General features: G+C 38.3%; 1 long non-coding RNA gene across 1 annotated transcript; it reads right to left on the bottom strand.

The window, feature by feature from the left end:
- Window positions 1-773: 773 nt before the first annotated feature.
- On the bottom strand, window positions 774-14,478 carry LOC124165168. Its single transcript, XR_006866141.1, has 4 exons — window positions 14,462-14,478; window positions 12,913-12,983; window positions 8,973-9,139; window positions 774-950 (listed from the first exon to the last, which is right to left on the bottom strand). It is a non-coding gene; the product is annotated as an uncharacterized LOC124165168 (long non-coding RNA).
- Window positions 14,479-21,556: the final 7,078 nt, after the last annotated feature.

Genomic DNA, 21,556 nt, shown 5'->3' with positions numbered 1-21,556 from the left:
TCAAGCTGTCTCTCTCTCTCTCTCTCTCATGCAATCACTGTTTTTTTATGAATGTGAAAAGTGGCCGTATAGTGTAGACATCCAAACAGAAATTTGCTTGGGAAAGTTGGTGCTTTTGTGGTAAGGGGGTAGCCTATACTGATATTTGTCGATGTTAATTATGTACTCTCAAATCAATGAATGAAATGCAAGTTTGATAAAAATTCTTACGTCATTCCCACCCCCCCCCACCCACCCCCCTGTCAGCCTGAGAGCAATAGATCAACTTGGGTGTTATAGGGGTCCTTCATTTGTGCAGAAATGAAGAATAAAACAATCTCCCTTCAATTCAGTGGGGGGCAAGATAGGGATATCTTTTTTATTAGCTATACCATACAACCAATGGAATTGAAAACTAAAATATGACTGATATTGATTACCATGTAAATGCAAGTCCATCAATGCATTCACATCATTGCCTACTCTGGCAAATCAACAGATGACTAATCTGAAAAATATTCCTACTCATAAATTAATGTTGATATAAGCTCAACATATTTTACTAGTAATATGTGCTTTAATTAATAATTTTCTCCAGGATTAAGAGCAAATACACATCAATCCTCGAGATATTTGTCAATAAATTCAATGCCAAGTTTAGGGTCTCTAAGGATTATTTCGTGCTAAATAACTACGCCTTATGTAACAATGAACAATGTTTCAATTTATTGCGTCAGCAATACAATTGAGTCGCACTGAGAGAATCAGCGAACCACGATGGCCGCTGTTTCAGTCCAGTTCCGCGCTACGGCAGGCAGGTCTAACTCGCGTGGGCTCAGGGATGCTACTCCCGGAGAAGGGTGCCAAATCCCCAGGGTACCATTACCCTGCCGGCGCCAAGGGTCCTTCACCTGTCTCCCTCCGGGCGGTGCTGTTTTTCGTGGTAGCGTGCAATGATTTGAACGCTACACCTAGCACATGGAAACCACAATAAGACATGGGACTATATTCGGAGAAATACAGTACTAAAATTTTTGAACCTTTTTTGAGACCAAAAAACTAAATACCATTCAATCATGGACACTTTCAAATAATTTCTAGCAATAAGACTTCATACCTGCTTCTCCATCTTTCACATTTTAGACCTATGTATTCAATTTATGCAGAAAGGAATGAAGTACGTACCACCATAAATTGAATCATAATCTCAGGAGTCATGTGCCAGTAACAGTGTCGTGTAAGCAATACTTAGGTGTAGGTAGTAGTTGCTATAGGTAGTATGTCATGTTTCTTTTTAAAAGAGAAAATAATTTTGAATTCAACTCTTTCAGCACAGTTAGCAAGAAATTAAATATCTCATTACAGAAAATGTGCATATGTAGTCTCATGTACAACGAGGAAATGAAAGGACATTGGGTAAGAACAGCAAAAAAAATGATTATGATAACCATCATCATCATCACTGGTCAACAATATTAGGATTGGTTTGATGCAGCTCTCCACTCAGTTCTCCTATCAGCTAATCTTTTTACACCTACGTATTTCTTCTCTTTCACATTTCTCTTTACTTGTTCCATATATTTTGTTCGAGTTCTTCCTTTTCCATTCTTGCCTTCCACCTGTCCTTCGACGATTTTCTTCATCAGGCCATCATGTCTCAAGATGTGGCCTATAAGGTTGTTCCATCTTCTTATTAAGGTTTTCATGAGGCTTCTCTTCTCTCCTACTCTTCTTAGGACTTCCTCGTTACTAACTTGGTCGATCCATTTGATTTTCATCATTCTTCTGTAGCACCACATTTCGAAGGCATTTATCCTTGCTTTCTCCGCTGCGGTCATTGACCATGTCTCACTTCCGTATGGGAGCATACTCCAGATGTAGGTTCTAATAAATTGTTTCTTTACTTCCACATTTAACTTTCCCACTGTGAGCCTCTATCAGTTTTTGCCTCCCTATTTTAACGTTGGTCATGACTTCTTCTCTTCTGCTGCATACTAAGATCTGGGTTTTCTTCGTGCTTATTTTCAGTTGATATCTACTCATTACCCTACCCATATTAACCAGAATATTTTTCAAATCCTTCTCTGTTTCTGCTATAACGGCTATGTCATTGGCAAATCTTAGCATGCTAATTTTTCTCCATGGATATTCACTCCCAATTCCTTTTCTTTGATTTCATTAATGGCTTTTTCAATGTAAACATTGAAAATTATGGGTGACAATGTACAGCCTTGTCGCACTCCTTTCTTAATTCTTGCTTCTTCATAGCTCGGACCTGATTTTATCAACATCCTTCTGCGCCTTCCGCGCTTTATTCTGAATGATATTGTGACATTACGTCGTAAAATCTGGTTGATTTTTCACGTAAGTCCAGACAAGGGAAATACTCCAACCGTCGGTCACATGCTGGATCAGGGAAAGACTCCACAAACAAGAAAAACAGCTCACAAGAAAAAGGTAGCAAAAAACAATTTACGAGTTATTATCGTTCGATATCTATTCAAAAGTAGAGTATTCAAAATCACAAGTATTACAGAAAACAATGATAGTAATTCATGATCCCAAAGGAAACATTACCAGCTAAATACCAGCAGAAAATTGCTCTAAATATGCCATGCCTCACAAGACATGTGACTCCCAGCAGGCCACGACCAGAAAGAGGACTCTCCTATTCAGGAAAAGCCAGGATTTGAGGGGAGGGATTCTTCCAGGGAGTGGAGGGGTAGGCAGGCGAATTCAACTACGGCGCCACTCTGCATAGAACGGCCGCTCCACAAAATCAGCATTCCCTGGTTTTGAGACAACAGCACAGCACCCAGAATTTTCCCCTCAACTTCTGGGTTGGAGACATCAGAGGAATCAGAGGGATAGTTCATTGGAACACATGGAGGGGAGGGAGATACTGGGGTGAGGTGTTGGAGGGAGAGAGAGTTGTGATAGGACAATGGTAAAACTTCTCACTCCAAGTGCAATACTAAGGCCTTAGCACCGATTTCCCCTTGCTTGCCAAGGAGTAAGTATTCCTCCGCAGTAGTCCTATATAAGTCTTGGATTGCAGGTAGGCTGGGTTCGGTGCTGGGTTCGGTGCTGGCTTCGGTGCTGGCTTCCGGTGCTGGCTTTCGGATGCTGGCTTTCGGATGCTGCTTTCCGGAGGCAGCATTTTCCGGAGACAGGATTTTGCGAGACAGGGCATTGCTACAGGCCTTTTGCGCGAAAAATCCTTTGCGCGAAAAAACCTTAGCGCGAAAAGTTCTTGGCGGGAGAAGTTCTGCGGATAAGTTCGGAGGAAGTTCGAGGAAGTTCGAAGAATTTCTGGGGGGGAGGGGTATCAGAAATTTTTGGGGGGGGGGGGGGAACACTAAAAAATGCCACAGTAATATAACCAAGTGAAAAAGAAGTAAAAGGCTTGATATGTTTTATCTCTGTATTACTTGGGTCAATGAATAAAGATTAGGTATCTGTTTTTTAATAATATTAAGTTCAGAGAATTGACTCTTAATGGACAGTACACATTACTTAATTAATGTTTGGCATGGAAATAATCTCACATTAAGAGGTGACCATGTTTTGGTTGAATATAGTCAAGTCCACCCCTGAATGATAATAAAAGATGATGTACTTGAATTTTACAAGGCATATGGTATTCATGTCAGATATTGATCAAGTACTGACTAAATTTAATCAAGATGTGTATATATATCTCTCAGTATTAATAAAACAAGTAAAAAAAGAATCATAGGCGATGCTAACAAAATGACAACAGCATATTGCATCAACAAAAGAAATCACTCTAAATTTCAATCTTCAATTAACAATAGAAATAGCTTGGAGAGCTACGTGCTGTTTGCGACAAAATGAAAGTTCATACTTGTCGGGCGATGAAGGTCGCAACTCAACGCCAAAGCCACACTAAAACACAGTAGGTAGTCTTAAGATCAGCTGATCAATTCAATCACTCAGCCATCGATAGTATATCGAACACTGCAAAATCACGACACTTATCACTGTCCAGAATTGTGAGAATGTCCATAAAGTCTTGGTGGAGGAAAGGTGACACAAAACACAATTGAATCTTAATAACTGGGGCCACCTCCACAGCTTATCTGGAAACGAGCCATCTCGGGGATTTCCCCCCAAGTTATTCTCCCGTCCTCTCCCTCCAAGCACCCATAATTCCTCCACCTTACCCCATCTCACAATCACAGTAGACCAACACTAAATTACATGAGTGAATTAAGCAGATGAGAATAAGCAAGTACAATACAATAATTTAGAACAATTTCAATTACAAGCATAGAAATAGACTTATTATTCATTATTCAAAACAATATTATTAGGAATCAAGAGAAATTCAACACCGAAATCAAACATCAAATAGTATTTGAGAAAGCAAACATTAGCATTCATTGAGAAAAATACAAAAAATTTAAAAAAAATCAATGATATTTCTCTCCTTTTATTTACTGGAATTAGCAATGCCACCATGATATGCCTTTAAATGAGAAACATGACAGATTTTCTCTTTCCCAGGAGAAACTTCCAGAATAACTGTTACAGGAGAGAGATACTTTTTAAGGACGAAAGGTCCGTTCCACAGAGGTTCCAGTTTTGCCATTTTCTGTTCACCTTTAGAACTGACAGGATGGTTTTTGCAGAGAACAAGATCTGCCACACAGAAAGTGATTTGGGAGTGAGATTTATCATAGGATTCTTTATGCCTATTTCTGGCCTTTTTTAAATTAGCAATAACATGATTCAGGAAGACTTGTCTGTCACTATCGCTGAGATCATTCTCGAATAAAGATTTTGGAATGTCCCACTGATTAATTAAAGGATGCTTTAGTTCTCTGCCGAAAATTATTTTGGCAGGAGAATATCCACTGCTCTCATGTGAGGCAGTGTTCAGGACAAAATTTAAGTCAGCCAGCATAATGTCCCACATATGGTGAGCATTATTGCACAAAATAGCAAGTGCAGATTTTAGATTTCTATGCAATCTCTCTACCTGATTAGAACAGGGATAGTATGGAGAAACAAAAATTTGCTTAACCCCCAGTTGCAAACACATCTCCTTAACGGCATGAGATTTAAAAACTTGTGCATTATCAGACACCAAATATTTAAAGAAACCAAATTTCGGGAATACTCTTTGAGTGAGTATTGAAACAACCAAACCAGCCATAGCCTTACGAACTGGCTCAAGAAAACAGAATTTAGAAAAACCATCAATAAGAGAAAGTACATATTGGTGTCCGCCTTTAGTCAAAGGTAAAGGTCCCACAAAGTCAATATAAAGTCTTTCCCAAACATCAGAAGGATTGTGCGACGATAGCATGCCAGGAGGTGGAGCATTTCTGGGTTTACAAGTTTGACACAGATGGCATTTTCTGACCATGTCATAAACCTCTCTTTTCATGTACTTCCACCAAAAGTGTCTGCTAATCTTATCGTAAGTTTTAGCCATGCCCAAGTGAGCAGAAATACTAGAGCAGTGAAAATATTGAAAAATCATAGGCCTCAAGACCGTAGGCAAAACAGCTCTTCCTCGCTTAATTTTAGAATTCCCATAACATAATAGCTGTCCCTTCAGAAAATAGTTTTTGTCGTTCAAGGAATTATTATTAATCTGATTGAAAATATCCTTTAGAACGAGATCAGTTTCTTTGTGTTTTCGAATGTCGACAAATGACAAAGGCAATTTATGTAACACACAAGAATAAGGAACAGCTGACTCCTTATGAGTGTTTGATTCCACATCTAAATGACTATTTGTAGATTAGGATGGCTCAATGCGAGAAAGACAATCTGCGACAGAATTAGATGATCCTCGAACATGATGCACAGTGAATTTATAAATGGATAATTTAAGCACCATCCTGCCTAATTTGCCCAACTGCTCAGGATGAGAGAAAAGCCATGTCAAGGCACCATTATCAGTGTACAAGTGAAATGGTTTTACTTGTAAGTAAACACTGAATTTTTGAATTCCAAAATGAATTGCGTGACACTCCAATTCATAAGAAGAAAATTTACGTTCATGTTCCAAGAGTGCCTTACTAGCGAAAGCCACAGGGACAAAATCACCATTTACTTTGTGATTCAGAACGGCACCAACCGCCAAATTACTGGCATCGACAAAAAAATAAAATTCCTCGTCAAATCGAGGGAAAGATAATACTGGTGGATTGGTGAGAGCTTTCTTCAACTGGCAGAAAGCCTCATTTTCAACGGCTGTCCATTGAAAAGGAACATTTTTACGTTTCAAGCGATTCAGTGGCATAGAAATTTCAGAATACCTTGGAATAAACTTGCAGTAAAACCCACAAAGTCCAATGAATCTGGCCACTTCCTTCACGTTTCTGGGAACTGGGAATTGTTCAATTGGTCTCACTCTCTCAGGATCAACTTGCAAGGTTCCATTTGTGATGAGATGGCCCAGAAAAGTGAGTGATTCCACACCAAGCTTAACCTTGTCCTCGCACACCGTCAAACCGGCACTGCGTAGTTTGTTGAGGACAGCATTAACATGAGATACATGGTCTTCAGCAGATTTTAAGAGGAGAAACAACCAGAAACTGCAAAAAGTGGAGAAATAGTGGAGAATTGTCACCATTGTCCAGCACTCGGAGACCTCGACGAGAGGACAGGAAATCGAACCACGCTCTGCTACCAAAATGTGACATTACGTCGTAAAATCTGGTTGATTTTTCACGTAAGTCCAGACAAGGGAAATACTCCAACCGTCGGTCACATGCTGAATCAGGGAAAGACTCCACAAACAAGAAAAACAGCTCACAAGAAAAAGGTAGCAAAAAACAATTTACGAGTTATTATCGTTCGATATCTATTCAAAAGTAGAGTATTCAAAATCACAAGTATTACAGAAAACAATGATAGTAATTCATGATCCCAAAGGAAACATTACCAGCTAAATACCAGCAGAAAATTGCTCTAAATATGCCATGCCTCACAAGACATGTGACTCCCAGCAGGCCACGACCAGAAAGAGGACTCTCCTATTCAGGAAAAGCCAGGATTTGAGGGGAGGGATTCTTCCAGGGAGTGGAGGGGTAGGCAGGCGAATTCAACTACGGCGCCACTCTGCATAGAACGGCCGCTCCACAAAATCAGCATTCCCTGGTTTTGAGACAACAGCACAGCACCCAGAATTTTCCCCTCAACTTCTGGGTTGGAGACATCAGAGGAATCAGAGGGATAGTTCATTGGAACACATGGAGGGGAGGGAGATACTGGGGTGAGGTGTTGGAGGGAGAGAGAGTTGTGATAGGACAATGGTAAAACTTCTCACTCCAAGTGCAATACTAAGGCCTTAGCACCGATTTCCCCTTGCTTGCCAAGGAGTAAGTATTCCTCCGCAGTAGTCCTATATAAGTCTTGGATTGCAGGTAGGCTGGGTTCGGTGCTGGGTTCGGTGCTGGCTTCGGTGCTGGCTTCCGGTGCTGGCTTTCGGATGCTGGCTTTCGGATGCTGCTTTCCGGAGGCAGCATTTTCCGGAGACAGGATTTTGCGAGACAGGGCATTGCTACAGGCCTTTTGCGCGAAAAATCCTTTGCGCGAAAAAACCTTAGCGCGAAAAGTTCTTGGCGGGAGAAGTTCTGCGGATAAGTTCGGAGGAAGTTCGAGGAAGTTCGAAGAATTTCTGGGGGGGAGGGGTATCAGAAATTTTTGGGGGGGGGGGGGGAACACTAAAAAATGCCACAGTAATATAACCAAGTGAAAAAGAAGTAAAAGGCTTGATATGTTTTATCTCTGTATTACTTGGGTCAATGAATAAAGATTAGGTATCTGTTTTTTAATAATATTAAGTTCAGAGAATTGACTCTTAATGGACAGTACACATTACTTAATTAATGTTTGGCATGGAAATAATCTCACATTAAGAGGTGACCATGTTTTGGTTGAATATAGTCAAGTCCACCCCTGAATGATAATAAAAGATGATGTGCTTGAATTTTGGATAAAATAACTACTTTACAAAAAATAACATAGAACAACTTGAACTGGATGAAAATTATAAGTACCACTCATATCCAGGGCTGATAAACCACCACAAACAATCTTTTTCTGTGCCAGACAGGAGCCTGAGTCGAAGACTTCTTGCAACTCATCACCATCTCCTTTATTTTCATTGGGAAAAAGTGACAATACCATTCACAGAAGACATTCCTGCTTGATGCACTGATGTATGCTCACTGCACAGACAATCATTCATTGATTCAGGCGTGAATATGTACTTCCAACTGATTCACAGGCGTAAATGGATCATTCCTCTGAGTTTCTGTCATTGTACGAGAAAATGAAATGGAGAAATAAGATTCTCTCACTTTCTATGACTAATACAATTTGAACACGGGCGTACCCAGCAAAGGGCAGGGGGGCGGCAGTTTCCACTTAGAAACAAAAATCGCAGAAGTCTTTGAGCAAAATCAGTACTGAATTGAAACAAAAGCATTCAACAAATTTTCTTTAAACCCACGAAAAATGATATATATTAGTTTAAGATGTGTAACTAAAATAAAGCTATTTTTTCAAGGAAATAGTCTCATAAATCCTATTGCTGCTCCCCCCTCAGACCTTGGCTTGCACCCCCTCCCCCTAGAACACGGCTTGTCCCCCCCTAGTAATGATTCTGGGTACGCCCTTGAATTTGAATGTACTTGAACAAATGGAAAAAAAAATTAAATTGAAGTTTTACAATAGTACTTATACTAAACAGATTATTTGCAACCAAAAATTGTGTCAAATGGTAATTAACAAAAAAGGATTAACAAATACATATCAAAAAACAAAAGAGAGTCAAAAAGATCTCGCTATGATCTTAGAGTAAAGAGAAGGGAGAGCCTTGAAAGTGAGCTAAGATTATATCATGCGTATTACTCTATACAAATTATTTTCATTATATACCTATAATAAAGTTTAACCTTGGACTTTTATTTTGAAATTTGTCTGTTTTATTTAATTTTCACACTCACCCCTTTGCTTATCCTCATTTCTCAAAAGACTTCTTTGCTTCAATATGTTTACATTCCATGGTCCAACATCCTCATCCACCACACTATCCAGGGGTGGTATGGCCGGGTCGGCTGATCGGTGACAGCCAATGGCCCCTTAGCTTATGGGCCCATCACAATGCTCGAGTCTATTGTGAAGCGTACATGAATGGCGTTATAGAAAACTCAGATTACTTAAACATAAGATTATTTTGCAATTACAAAATTCTAGGTTTTCATTAGTTGCTTTATTTATAAAATAATGACAAAAATTTTATAAAAAACAAATTAAGGTGCCAGAAGATGGTTTAGTTTAGATTTTAGGCCTAGAGGTTTAGTTTAGATTTGAGTGCAGTTTAAAGGAAATTATACTCTTAATAGATAATAAAACCATAGTAAGGTTTTAATTTTTATTAGCAGTGGAATTTTCACTTTTAGTGCTACTTTCCTTGTTTTCTTGTTGTGTGCATTTATTATTCCTTTTACCAATTTTCTACTGATGCCATAAATATCCGACAGTACATTTCTTTACCCAGGAGATGAAAGCCAGAAATATTCAATGGAGAATTTCCTACACATTTCCTATACCAGATAATGACACAATTTCTCAATAAATTCCTCATTAATCTACCCAAACCTACTCCTGTCTTTTCTTATCTACCCATCCTTCCTTTGCTCTTAAATATTCTTAATGATTTCTTCAGCAATCCACAGTTTCCTTATCCTATGCCTTTCCATCTTTTTGGAAAAGGGTATTTGAAGGGTTATTATATAGGTTTCTTTTATATTTCAGTGCAGCTTTCAGGAAAAAATATTCTTAATAGTAGATGATAGTACCACAATAAAGTTTTAATTTTTAAAAGCAGTGGAATTCTCACTTTGCTAGAGCTACTATCCTTATGAAATTGCTATTTTTCATTAATGTTCATCTTATTTTTAAGAGCCAGAATAGCATGGACATACAATTTCCTAAAATTTTCTGGAGTGGGACCCCTGAATCCTCCAGGAGGAGGGCCCCATAGTGGACCCTAGCCGAGGGCTCCCAGTCACACTAAACTGCCCCTGGCACTTTCTCCCTTTAGGATCAACCTTGCTGGTCTATTCCATGTGTCATACAGTTCATCAATGTATTCTTTCCACTTATTCTGCATCATTCTATTATTTTGACAAAAAATTGCTTCTTTCTTAAACCTAATTTGCAGCATAGCCAGTCCTCCTTTAATACCAGATAGTGACACAGACTGGCTTATGATTCCCCTACCTCTTCTTCCCTCTCCAAGCTTCCCCTTTCACCAAATTGCCTCTTCCCCTAAATATACTTCAGCCTCCTTTTTTTCTGTGCCATGTATCATTAATCTACTCAAACCTTCTCCTGTCTTTTCTCATCTACCCATCCATCATTTGCTCTTAAATTATCTTAATGATTTCTTCAGCAATCCGCAGTTTCCCTATCCTATGCCTTTCCATGTACTCAATAAATTTCTCAGTTGCATTTATTATTCCTTTTTCAATTTTGCTACTGATGCCATAAATATCCGACAGTACGTTTCTTGTCTCAGGAGATGAAAGCCAGAAATAATCAATGGAGAATTTCCAACACAGGCGAATGAATGCCATTAGTATCCAGCCCCTTTATCTCTCCCCTTTGTTAATGAAAGCACCAATTAGAAGTCCACCTGTGGTTTCATACCCCAATTCAGGAAACTTTGGTAAGCCAACGTGAATACATAATAGAGACTTTGAAATGGATAGCTTGAGGCATCACTAGGTGAAATAGCTTAAAGTAGAATCAAAAAACCTTGTAGATTTCAAATACATGATGTCAACATTGACCAGTTTCATCTCAGTGCATCGGTCTCAGTTACAATTACAGGATACAGTAAGATTAAGGCCTTATTATGTACGTACAATGAGTAGGTAGAGGAGTAAGTCTGGTTAAGGTGGGTAACGCTAGAAGGAGAGTATGGTGGTCCTTAAGTTATTCAGAGCTACAAAAACTTCTTACTAGAAACTCTTTCAGGTAAACAAAAGCTATCATAGCACAAATCAGTTTCTGGAGGAATTTGTCGGCTATATAAGTGTATGATTTTAATTGTGTATGTAGGTATTCATTTGTGGTTGTTAGGAGGCTAGTATATAAAAAAATGCTTATAAAGAGATAAGGAAACAGAAACAGATGTCATACCAATTTGATGATCTGTTTAAGGCCAGGGGCAGGTGTCATTCCCCAAATGTCGCAGTGGGATGCATAGTCAGGTGTTATGGCTGAAAAAATATTTACATGATATTCATAGGAGCCAGCTTAAAATTTATTTTGAATGATCAACCCATATTATTACGTAAGTTATTGCTCCTGGTATTAGGTACTTATTAATAGTAGTATTAATTCCCATGTGTCATTGACCTTAAACCCTTATCCAGGCGAGATGGGCCCCATAGCCTTTATTTCAGGTTATAACACAAAAAAATATTCCTCTTATGTGAGCTTCCATAACTTTGTTTGAAAAAATGGCATAAGAAAATTTTTTTTTTTTAAATAGATATTGCTTCCTTGTTTATGGTGAATTTAAACTCTTCCTAGTGGTATCAGGCAAGCTTGGTCCATTGAACATTTAACGTACGTGATTAGTTACACATCATTGGAAGGTTAATATAAATTCTAAAACATTGCCTTCTAACAAGCATATTTTGGAAAATTTAAATATACATCTACATAATCCCTTGTGAGTTAACGCAATTGCGTACAGCAAGGGATTAGTATTCATCAGTCATGCAACAGGTTGCACTTGGATGCTTTCATGCACTTTAGGGTGGTCCTTATTTTAAAAGTTTTCGAATTTATTTTGGGATGCCCCCCCCCCAGTTTCATCCCATTTGGTGAGAAAACAAATCATGAAAATTATATTTTCAATTGGATACCAGGAAAACATGCCGCATCGCACTCAAAGTTTTGAAATTTAGGTATTTTTCGGCTTAGTAAAACCACTTGTCTGTTTCCACACACTTTTATTTAAACCCACCATGGTTTTGACAACTCGTGCCATTATCAAGGTACTATTACTATTATCAAGGTACATAGCCTTGGATGACAGCCTTTTTATGGTGGTAGAGTTTTTCAGGAGGGGGGAGGGTTATTGGAATGTGTTCATTCCAAGGTTAATGATGACATCAATGGGCGATTGGTGGGAGGTAGGGATGAGTGGAATGGGAACAGATGGTCGTTACATAATTTAAAATTAGCAGGGCAATTAACAATTTCAATCTGTTCTAAGAAATACAGTTTCCACCCCTTGTCATGTACATGTAAAATTTTTGCATCTAAATTGCACCAGTGGTGTTGGTCATTCAAATGTCTTGCAATTCCTGATGAGTCATCGTTATTCAAAAAACATCATCTATGTTCTCTCATTCTCGTTTTAAAACTCCTCCCTTTCTGGCCAATATAATTGGTTTCACAATCGTCACAAATCATTTCATACACTCCACTTTTATCATCATTACAATATTCACCGATAGAGTTAAACAATTATTTACCTAGTGTCAAAGTAGTGTACTTAGTTTGGGTGTTTTTCGGACATTTGGGTGTTTACTAGACACTCGCAGAGTATCACCTCAAATTTCTTTCATTTCTGCCCTTTGGATTCCGAGATATCGCACCGAGAGTGAGCGCCAGGCACCCCAGCCAGACAATTTGGGTGGCACGCGGGTTGCATACTCTCTACATTTGTTGTTCATTCCCACTGATCATGAAAGCATAAAATTCTTAAGATAAACTTTAAACTTGGTCAATATAACCTTGGATGCTCTATTTATCTCTATTAATTGACAAAACAGGCTAAGTAGCAGTGGTTTCTTCTCTATATCTAGAATTTTATGTACATACGTATATGTAGAAATATGATAGCAAAAACGGATCTCATACCATTTTGATGATCTGCTAGAGGCCTGGGGCAGGTGTCATTCCCCAAATGTTGCGGTGGGACACGTCGTCAGCTGTTATGGTTGAAAAACAATTTAAATGATATTCATTAGAAACCACCTTGAAATATATTTTGGATGTTGTATCCTATTCAATATGTATGTCATTGTCCTTATATTATTTATAATTAGTGCGATAAATTTCATGCACAATTGACCTTAACTGAAATTAATATGTACTCTTGGCAATTAACGCATGCCTTGAGGGAATCCTTTGTGCATGAAATCATGTCAGTAGTTGTTTTCAACTCATCGTTTTTTATTTCAACTTTGCGCAAAAATGAAAATAACGTAAATATAATCATGAAATTCCCAGCCAAAACTATCAGTATGATAATAAGGTAAGCCAAAAAACCTATACTTTGTTATCAACTAATTTTGTTTTTTTTTACTGTGTTCAATTTAGATGTTACTCCAAACAAAACAGCATGTATTTCCCTGTTAGTATTTCTCATATTAGTATTTACACCAGTGGTGCAACTATGAGGGAATAGATACCCTAATAAGACTCAGAAGTGGAATAACTAGGAATATGCTTTTAGGGGAATTGGGGGGCTTTGAGAGGGGGGATGAGGTTGGGTAGTGGGGGCTACCCCCCAGAAAACGGGAAGTTAAGGAAAATAAAAAAATAAAATAAAATGCCTGAAAATGCATTTTACGTAATTTTGGCAATTTCAATTTAACTTTGTGCGGATGCATTTGTTATGTGTCCAAACTAGACAATGGGTTTAAATAATATTTTTAAATCTCTGGTTCTTTGGGACGAATACATCCCCTCATCCCCCTCCGCATACTTACACCACTTAGACTCAGAGCAATTAAAAAGAAAATATTTAAAACTATTACCCAGCATTGACATGGAATAACTGCAACTACTTAAAGTTAAATCTTTAGTGCCTAAATGATGTAAAATGTATTCCTAGGCATGTACGATTTTTAAAATTTTCCCAGTTGCCAGGGAGGGGGGTTGCCACCCCACGCCATCCCACCCATTTCCCCCGCACCCCCAAAGCATATTCCTAGTAACGTCACTGATTAATACTATTATCCAGCTATACCATGCACAATAATTATTGGTATGCATTCAAAGTATGTAGAAATTTTTATTACAAGTATCATTTTTTTGTTCAGATTTCAAAGTTAATTTTCATCTCAAAATTGAAAATCATTCATTCCTTGTCCCAAAAGTTTCCCAAATTTCACACATAGTCAGGTGTTATGGCTGTAAAATCAATTTACATGATATTATTTAGAATCCATCTTAAATAGCACTTTGGATTTTCTACCTTATTATTATGTATATTACCTATTGCTCAATTATTACGCATTCTATTATTAGAGCCATCATAGCACAAATCAGTTTCTGGAGGAATATTTGTCTACCACAGAAGTGTATGATTTTGAATGTGTACGTGTTTGTTTATGGTTGGTAGTGAGGCTAATATATAAAAAATGTATATCTAGAAAAATGATTATAAAAACAGATCCCATACCATTTTGATGATCTGTTGAGAGCCAGGGGCAGGTGTCATTCCCCGAATGTCGCGTTTAGACGCATAGTCAGCAGTTATGGCTGAAAAACAATAGGGAAATTGCATACTTTTTATAAACAGTATGCTGATATACTACAGATATATACAGTTCACTTAGTACCGCAATATACTTTTTTCCGCTTAAAATTCAGTTTATACCCTAGAAAATGACTCCCAAAAGTCGCCCGAGTTTCGCGGGCTAAAAAATACCGCCCCCACTAATCTTTGGCTGTGACGTCATAGTTCAGTACGAGTCCAAGATCCAAGCCCAGTAACTGCAGGTTAGGAAGAGCCACGTTGCGTGTAAAGGAGAACATGGGTGACATAAGGAAAAATTACAAGTGGTGCATTGTTCCTCTGTGCAATAACACCCCAGAAAAAATTTTCGTCTGCATTCCCACGGAGGAAATTAGGAGAAAAGCCTCGATGCATGCCGTCTGTCGGGATGAGCGTTACGGAAAAATAAGAGTAAATGGAATGATAAACCCGTGTGCTATGTGAGCGAAGATAACTTTAATATTAATAATATTTCCATATTTCATTGACTGAATAACTTGAAACTGAGATTTTTCGATAATTAGGCCGCCGTAGAATAAAAACTCAACTTCCGAACAAAAATCGAGATAGAAGTTTCTCAATGGTAACGATCGTTACGATGGACTCAAATTATTAAGGCACTTGTTCAATTTCAGTTACGGAAGGACATAGAAAATTCCATGATGTTTAAAATCAAGGGAGGAAATATGAAAATATAGAGCAACGTTGATCCTCATGCATTCGAGTGCCAGCCAAGAAGACAGCGTTTTCTTCTACTGTCGCCGTCAAAATGATGTGCCGCTGTACTTTGCAAATTTATATCCTGCCTTCACTACATGCTATAATAATGAACTATACGTCATTTTAAAGGAAATTTTATCCTAAATTCTGATTTATTTTATTACAAAAAAAATTCAAAAATGTAGACACGGTCAGTGCAATAAATGACTCCGCGCACCGAAAAATTAGCCGTTTTGTCAACTTCATGAACTTTGCAACTCAACCTAAGGAAAACTACTACGTCTACAGCATTCATCTTCCACATTAATTTACACTCATCAGTGCGAATTAATAAAATGGCTTTTGGGTATTTTTCGAACTTATATTTTGTTACAAATTAATGAAAATATTTAAACATTATCTTGTCCCATAGTTTACCCCGAAAGATAAAGGAAGTTGTAGATGGAAAAGGAATGGAATCCAGAGGTGGTCACAAAAAATGAATCGCAGCATTCTCTGATTTTATTCTACACCGTTGCTTGCTTTTCAAAAAAAAGTTGAGTCACAAGAAAAATGTTCCGCGGCCTTTGATTTGGAAACTATGGAGATAAGAATGGACATGTGTGGATCAGCAATTTCCATTTAGTTGGTTGTCAGGATAAACCAAGGATCCATTTAAAGGTTGTCAGGCCATCGTATAAAGATAGAACTGATGTGCACCACAGGCAGAGGCGGATACAGAAAACACTCAAGGGGGGGGGCGCAAAAGATATATTGAGTTGCCTTTACTTTTATCGTGATAAAAAGTAATCAAGTCACAGGCAGAGTAAAATAAAATTTTAATCAAATTAATTATACACATATATAAGACAATACCATCTTATGATATAAAAAAGTCGTAATTCTGGTTCTGCAATGCTTGGCAATACGGCCGGACCCCTAAGGGAGGGGCGCGCGCCCCCCATCTGTATCCGCCACTGACCACAGGGGAAATGGTGTGTTTGAGGGAAAGTCAAACCCAAAGTTGCCCAAAGAATGTGCAGTTCTATGTTGCTCTTTCCCCAGTTAAAACCAAATAGAAATTGTATTGGGATGATATTTTCACCACGGGTTCCAGTGATAGTGAGAGTGCAGGTGATCACGGTCATCGTCGAAAGTCATCCCTCTAGGATTTCCGATACGGAATTTTTAAGTGACAACCGATCGCAATGACCATGGTACTAATATATTAGTACCATGGCAATGACGATGAGCTCGCCTTTAGAGTATGTTTCAGATATATCTTGAGAAAAGCTCCCAAAATGTATTAAAGACTCTGTTTGGAAAACATGCACATTTTACTGCTAATTTAGGAAGTATTTCATTTCAAAAGTAACTTATTAACACCTGAAGACGTTGTGTTTATTATATTGATCGAAGTGCGATTGACCGATTCTTTCTGCAGAATAGGAAGTGGCTTCGGGGTTTTTAGTCACAAGATGGTAGATTGTGTTGGAAGTTCGTCTGTATTATCGCTACTAAATTGAAACATTGATAGTCTGGCTTCCTCAGAGCTTCCTGTCGCCCTCCAGGCAAGGTATTTTTAAGTTGAAAGTATCATCGACAGCTTCGAGGTGGAAATAAGTTCACCATAAGACTACCGGACTGCCAAAAGAATACACATTTCACATGAGTATACGCTTTCGCCAATATTATACGCAAGTCTCACTTTGTTATGAACTATAAAACATTACAGATGCACATCAACTACCTTTCCATTTCTCGGCATCGACTTTCCGAGCCGACGAAGTCTACAGTTTCACTAAAATACCCTGTTATCACGATGGAATCAGTAACAGGAAGCTTGCTAGGATCAGCCTAAGAATAACCATATTCCTTCATCCTTACGCAATCTATCGCTTTCAATGAAGAAAAAATAGATCAAATAATATCCCTGAAGTCACAATGAACAACTACGATACGTCTGCACTTCAATAAATGAATCATAACCACGCCGTCGCTGGTATTCAAGTATGCAGCCTCTACTATGGCCGTGCCGCCGTCTCTCCTCGTACTGAACTATGACGTCACTTTACTACCAGCCAATCATCGGGCGTTTTCGCTTCTGACTTGCATTTGAAAATTCTCGTGAACTTTAATGCATTAAATATCGTAAACCACGTCATAAAATAATAAAAAAACTTTCACCGAGGTATGCAAACACATATTTTTATATAATTTTGGGGGTATTGATTATATCTGAAATATATGCAAGTTCCCTATTTAAATGATATTCATTAGGAGCCAGCTTACATATGATCTACCCTTATTATTACGTATGTTCATGCTCCTTGCATGTATAATAGTATGATAAATTGTATATGCCATTGGCCCTTAACCTGGCCTGTGTTGGGCCGCCAAGACACCCTCCTATTCCGAAATTGACGAATTCTACTGTCAGAATACCAACATTGCCCAGTCCCTTGATGTGAATCATGTCCCATTCAACAGCATAATTAACACCGTCTTGAGTAAAAAAAATAATAATTTAATATACAGGCGGTCCCCGACTTTCGTACACAATGCGTTCCCGAAAACTTGTACGAAAGTCGAATGTACGAAAGTCGAACCATTGACTTCCATACTAATTAGGGGTTACGTTCCAAAAGAGCGGAATATACGTACTGAAACCTTTTTTTTCACGGAATTCATTTCAATTGACTTAATTTTAATATTATGTTAATAAAACTCCTCAAATCGTCTAATTTCTTTCGAAAATACGCAGAAAATGCAAATAAAAGTTTAAAAAACAAGAACTCCGTTGGCTATCGAGTGAAACTTCCTCTTGGCGTTTAAGTTGACATTCCACTTATTGCATCCACTATAAATAAAAGGACATATCAAGAAGCATAACAAAATGTATTTGTTGAACCCGCACTCTGAATACCTTTTAATTTTTACACCAAAATTCGATATTTGGCAGGTGACATTCGTGATCGCGTATATTCCGCATGTTATTCAAAAAAGACAAACGGACTTCGGGTGATATTTCGTGCAATATCGTTGCTGAAGGTTTATATGAATTAAACAGCACTCAAACGAAAAAACACAATTAGAAAGAAGGTCTTACTAGTTTTATTGAAAACTATTCGATGATGTCTCGTCAACTTCTTTTGAAAAATATCTTCAATGAAGGCTTTCTTCTTCTCTTGATAAAGCATCCTATAGCAGGCAGTCTCTCTCCCAATTAAATCACCTAGATTAGAGTCAATTACGAACAATTCCCTACATTATATATGTTCGTATTGTTCGCATATACTGCCGAAACTGCCATTTGAAACAATTGAATGTTGGGATGCGCAATAAACATCGCGGGAATTTTAAAAAAATTACAGACCAACGTCCGAAAGTCCGAATTTAGCGTACGAAAGTCGAGTAAAATGTGTCAATTTTGAATGTACGAAAGTGCGAATTGTACGAAAGTCGAGTGTACGAAAGTCGAGGACCGCCTGTAGTATGATTCAATCTCATAAGATTCAATTCAATCTCAAGAGGGTGATGATATAAATTTCAAAGTTAATTATTATATTCCACACCCTCACACTCCCCACCAGTCCTCCCCCTGAATACTCCTGGCACCCTCTGCCCATGGCCGTCCACTGTTGTAAGATGGCGCCCAGCACAGGCGAGCCTTTAACCCTTTCACACCGGATGTTGGGTGTGGCCAACGGGCATTTTCATACGCAGAAGACCTGACGTCAGGTATAGCTATCACAGATTTTTCAATGCAGACGACCGGATATATTGGCTCTGGCCGATGCGAGGGATGGGATGTGACCACTGAGGTAGCCATTGTTGGATGCATTCAGGCCCAGCCTGAGACCCAGCTTAGCGAGTCCTCAGGGCCACTCCTTAGCAATTAAGCCGAATCACTCATTTATGATCATCCTCACTGTAGGAATCCGTAGCGAGGTGGTTATATTGTCAGTAGTTTTTTCAATGATATATTTTGTGCACAAAGGTTAAGAAAAGACTTAGCTGTTTCACAAAATAAAATATATTTGCGACCGGTTTCGATACAGCGTATCATCATCTGCCAGATGATGATACGCTGTATCGAAACCGGTCGCAAATATATTTTATTTTGTGAAACAGCTAAGTCTTTTCTTAACCTTTGTGCATCATGAAGGAGTTTCACCATGTTACGCCAAACACCATCGCGATATATTTTGTGCATACTACAATTTTTTTTAATACTTTGAAATGAATCCTTCGTTTTGATCCGAGATTAAGTAATTTGTAAACCAAATTTAAGCGTTAAAAATAACAGACTTACATACTTAGAGCCTTATCACCTTATACATATTTACTAACTTTGTAGTTATTAACACAAGAAACCTGTTTCAAATTCCACAATGCTTAAAAAATACTAGTTATTCTTTTAGAAGAGTAAATTATTGAAAATCAAATACAATGTTTGGTTGAAAAAACACTGGTAACGCAGTAAGTTGACCATGGTTTCGTGCTATGATAGGGATAGAGGGTGTGGTCCAGTGGGTGGGGTAAGGGATGGACGCTAACCGCTGGGCGTTGAGCTGGGTGCCAAAACAGAGGGATGAAAATACCCAGGCAACTCACCCCCAAAACAGAGCTCAATACAGAGAGGTTTAAAATATTCTAATGCTACTTGTAGTGCAACGTACGAAATGGTTTCGTAGTCGCTCAAATTCGAACTGACTAGGTTGGGGAGACAGACGGGGTCAGAATTAAATGAATACAAGACAGCCATTCAGAATTACCACATTGTCCCACAAGGGAACGCATATATTGAACTAAGAATAGAATACATAGTGCCCTTAGGCAAAATACCGTGATACAATCATTGCAATCTTGCGGCCGTAGACGGGTTGAGACAGGAAAAGTTCGTCACTGCAGAGCTCCTAGTCGGTGCATGTCCGAGAGAGGAGAGAGGGTGTCCGCCCACCTTCCAAACTGCCGGCACGAATTGAGGGGAAGTCCCTAACTAGCGTAGGGAGGGGGGAGAGAGGGGAAATGCAGAAGCGTTGAAGATGACAGCGATTGGCTGGCGGGATTTTAAATTGGAGTTTCTCTGCGAACATGAGTCGCTCGGAGAACAAGAGTGGCGAGGGGACATTATGGGGGAAAATATTTTTCACAATTTTGAGACCAAATTTTGGCACAGTAGCACGAAAATGTTTTCCTATTCTAGCCACCAGTGCGAAAGGGTTAAATGAAGATGATAGGTATTCTTGGAAATTAACAGGAGCATTGAGGAAATGTTTTTTGAATGAAATGACACTAATACATAAAAAATTTATATTCAGAAAAATCATAACAAAAATAGATCACATACCATTTTGATGATCATCTGGAGGCTAGGGGCAGCTGTCGTTGCCCAAATTTCACACATAGTCAGGTGTTATGGCTGAAAAACAATTTACATGATATTCATTAGGAACCATCTTAAAATGTTATTTGAATGATCCACCCTTATCATTATGTATGTTGTTGCTCCTGGAATTTGTTATAATAAGTATGATAAATTGCAAGTGCCAATTGTAGCAGAAAGTACCTAACCTTGGGTTGGTATCTAAGGACTTTCCGTCGATGGGAAATGGTGAAAGACCCAAGGTTGGTACTGGTGGTTACTTCCGGTATTCCCCATTACGGGAAAGTGATATGTAATGTCAAATAAATGTCTCGTATGGTATGAACTTTCAAATAAATACATAGCCATCCAGTGCCAGCTTGCTCATTTAATCTCTATCACCCTCCTGGGCTAAAAATACAACACCAATGACCCTTAAATAAAGACAATAGGTACCTACTCTTGGAAATTTATTAGTACCTTGAGGAAAAATTTTTTTTTGCGAATTCATTTGTGTCTTTATTTTTTTCCATTCAATTCCATTTATTGCATCATTTTTTATTTCAAATTTACATAAATTAAAATCAAAAGTGATGCGATCAAGAATATCCTTGAGAATATGGTCAGTGTTATTTTAAAGGACATAAAAAATATATGTACTTTGTTAATAACAATATCTGGGTTTTTTTACTGCATTGAAATATAATGTTACTCCAAGCAAAACAGCATGTATGTATTTCCCTGTTAGTGTTTCTCATATTAGCATTGGCGGATTTAGGAGGGGGGGGGGGAGCACAGGGGCATATGCACCCTTAGACCCTTAAAAAATATACAAGATTTTTAATAATGTCCCATTATCATTGCGTTCGTTTTGTATTACGAGGCAGCCTAATGCCCCCCCAGATCAAAATCCTTTTCTTGTGCCCCTCAGA

Source organism: Ischnura elegans, chromosome 9, assembly GCF_921293095.1.
Source record: "Ischnura elegans chromosome 9, ioIscEleg1.1, whole genome shotgun sequence".
Lineage (NCBI taxonomy): Eukaryota > Metazoa > Arthropoda > Insecta > Odonata > Coenagrionidae > Ischnura > Ischnura elegans.
Note: the sequence above shows the minus strand (reverse complement) of the source record. Positions and strands in the feature narration are given on the sequence as shown.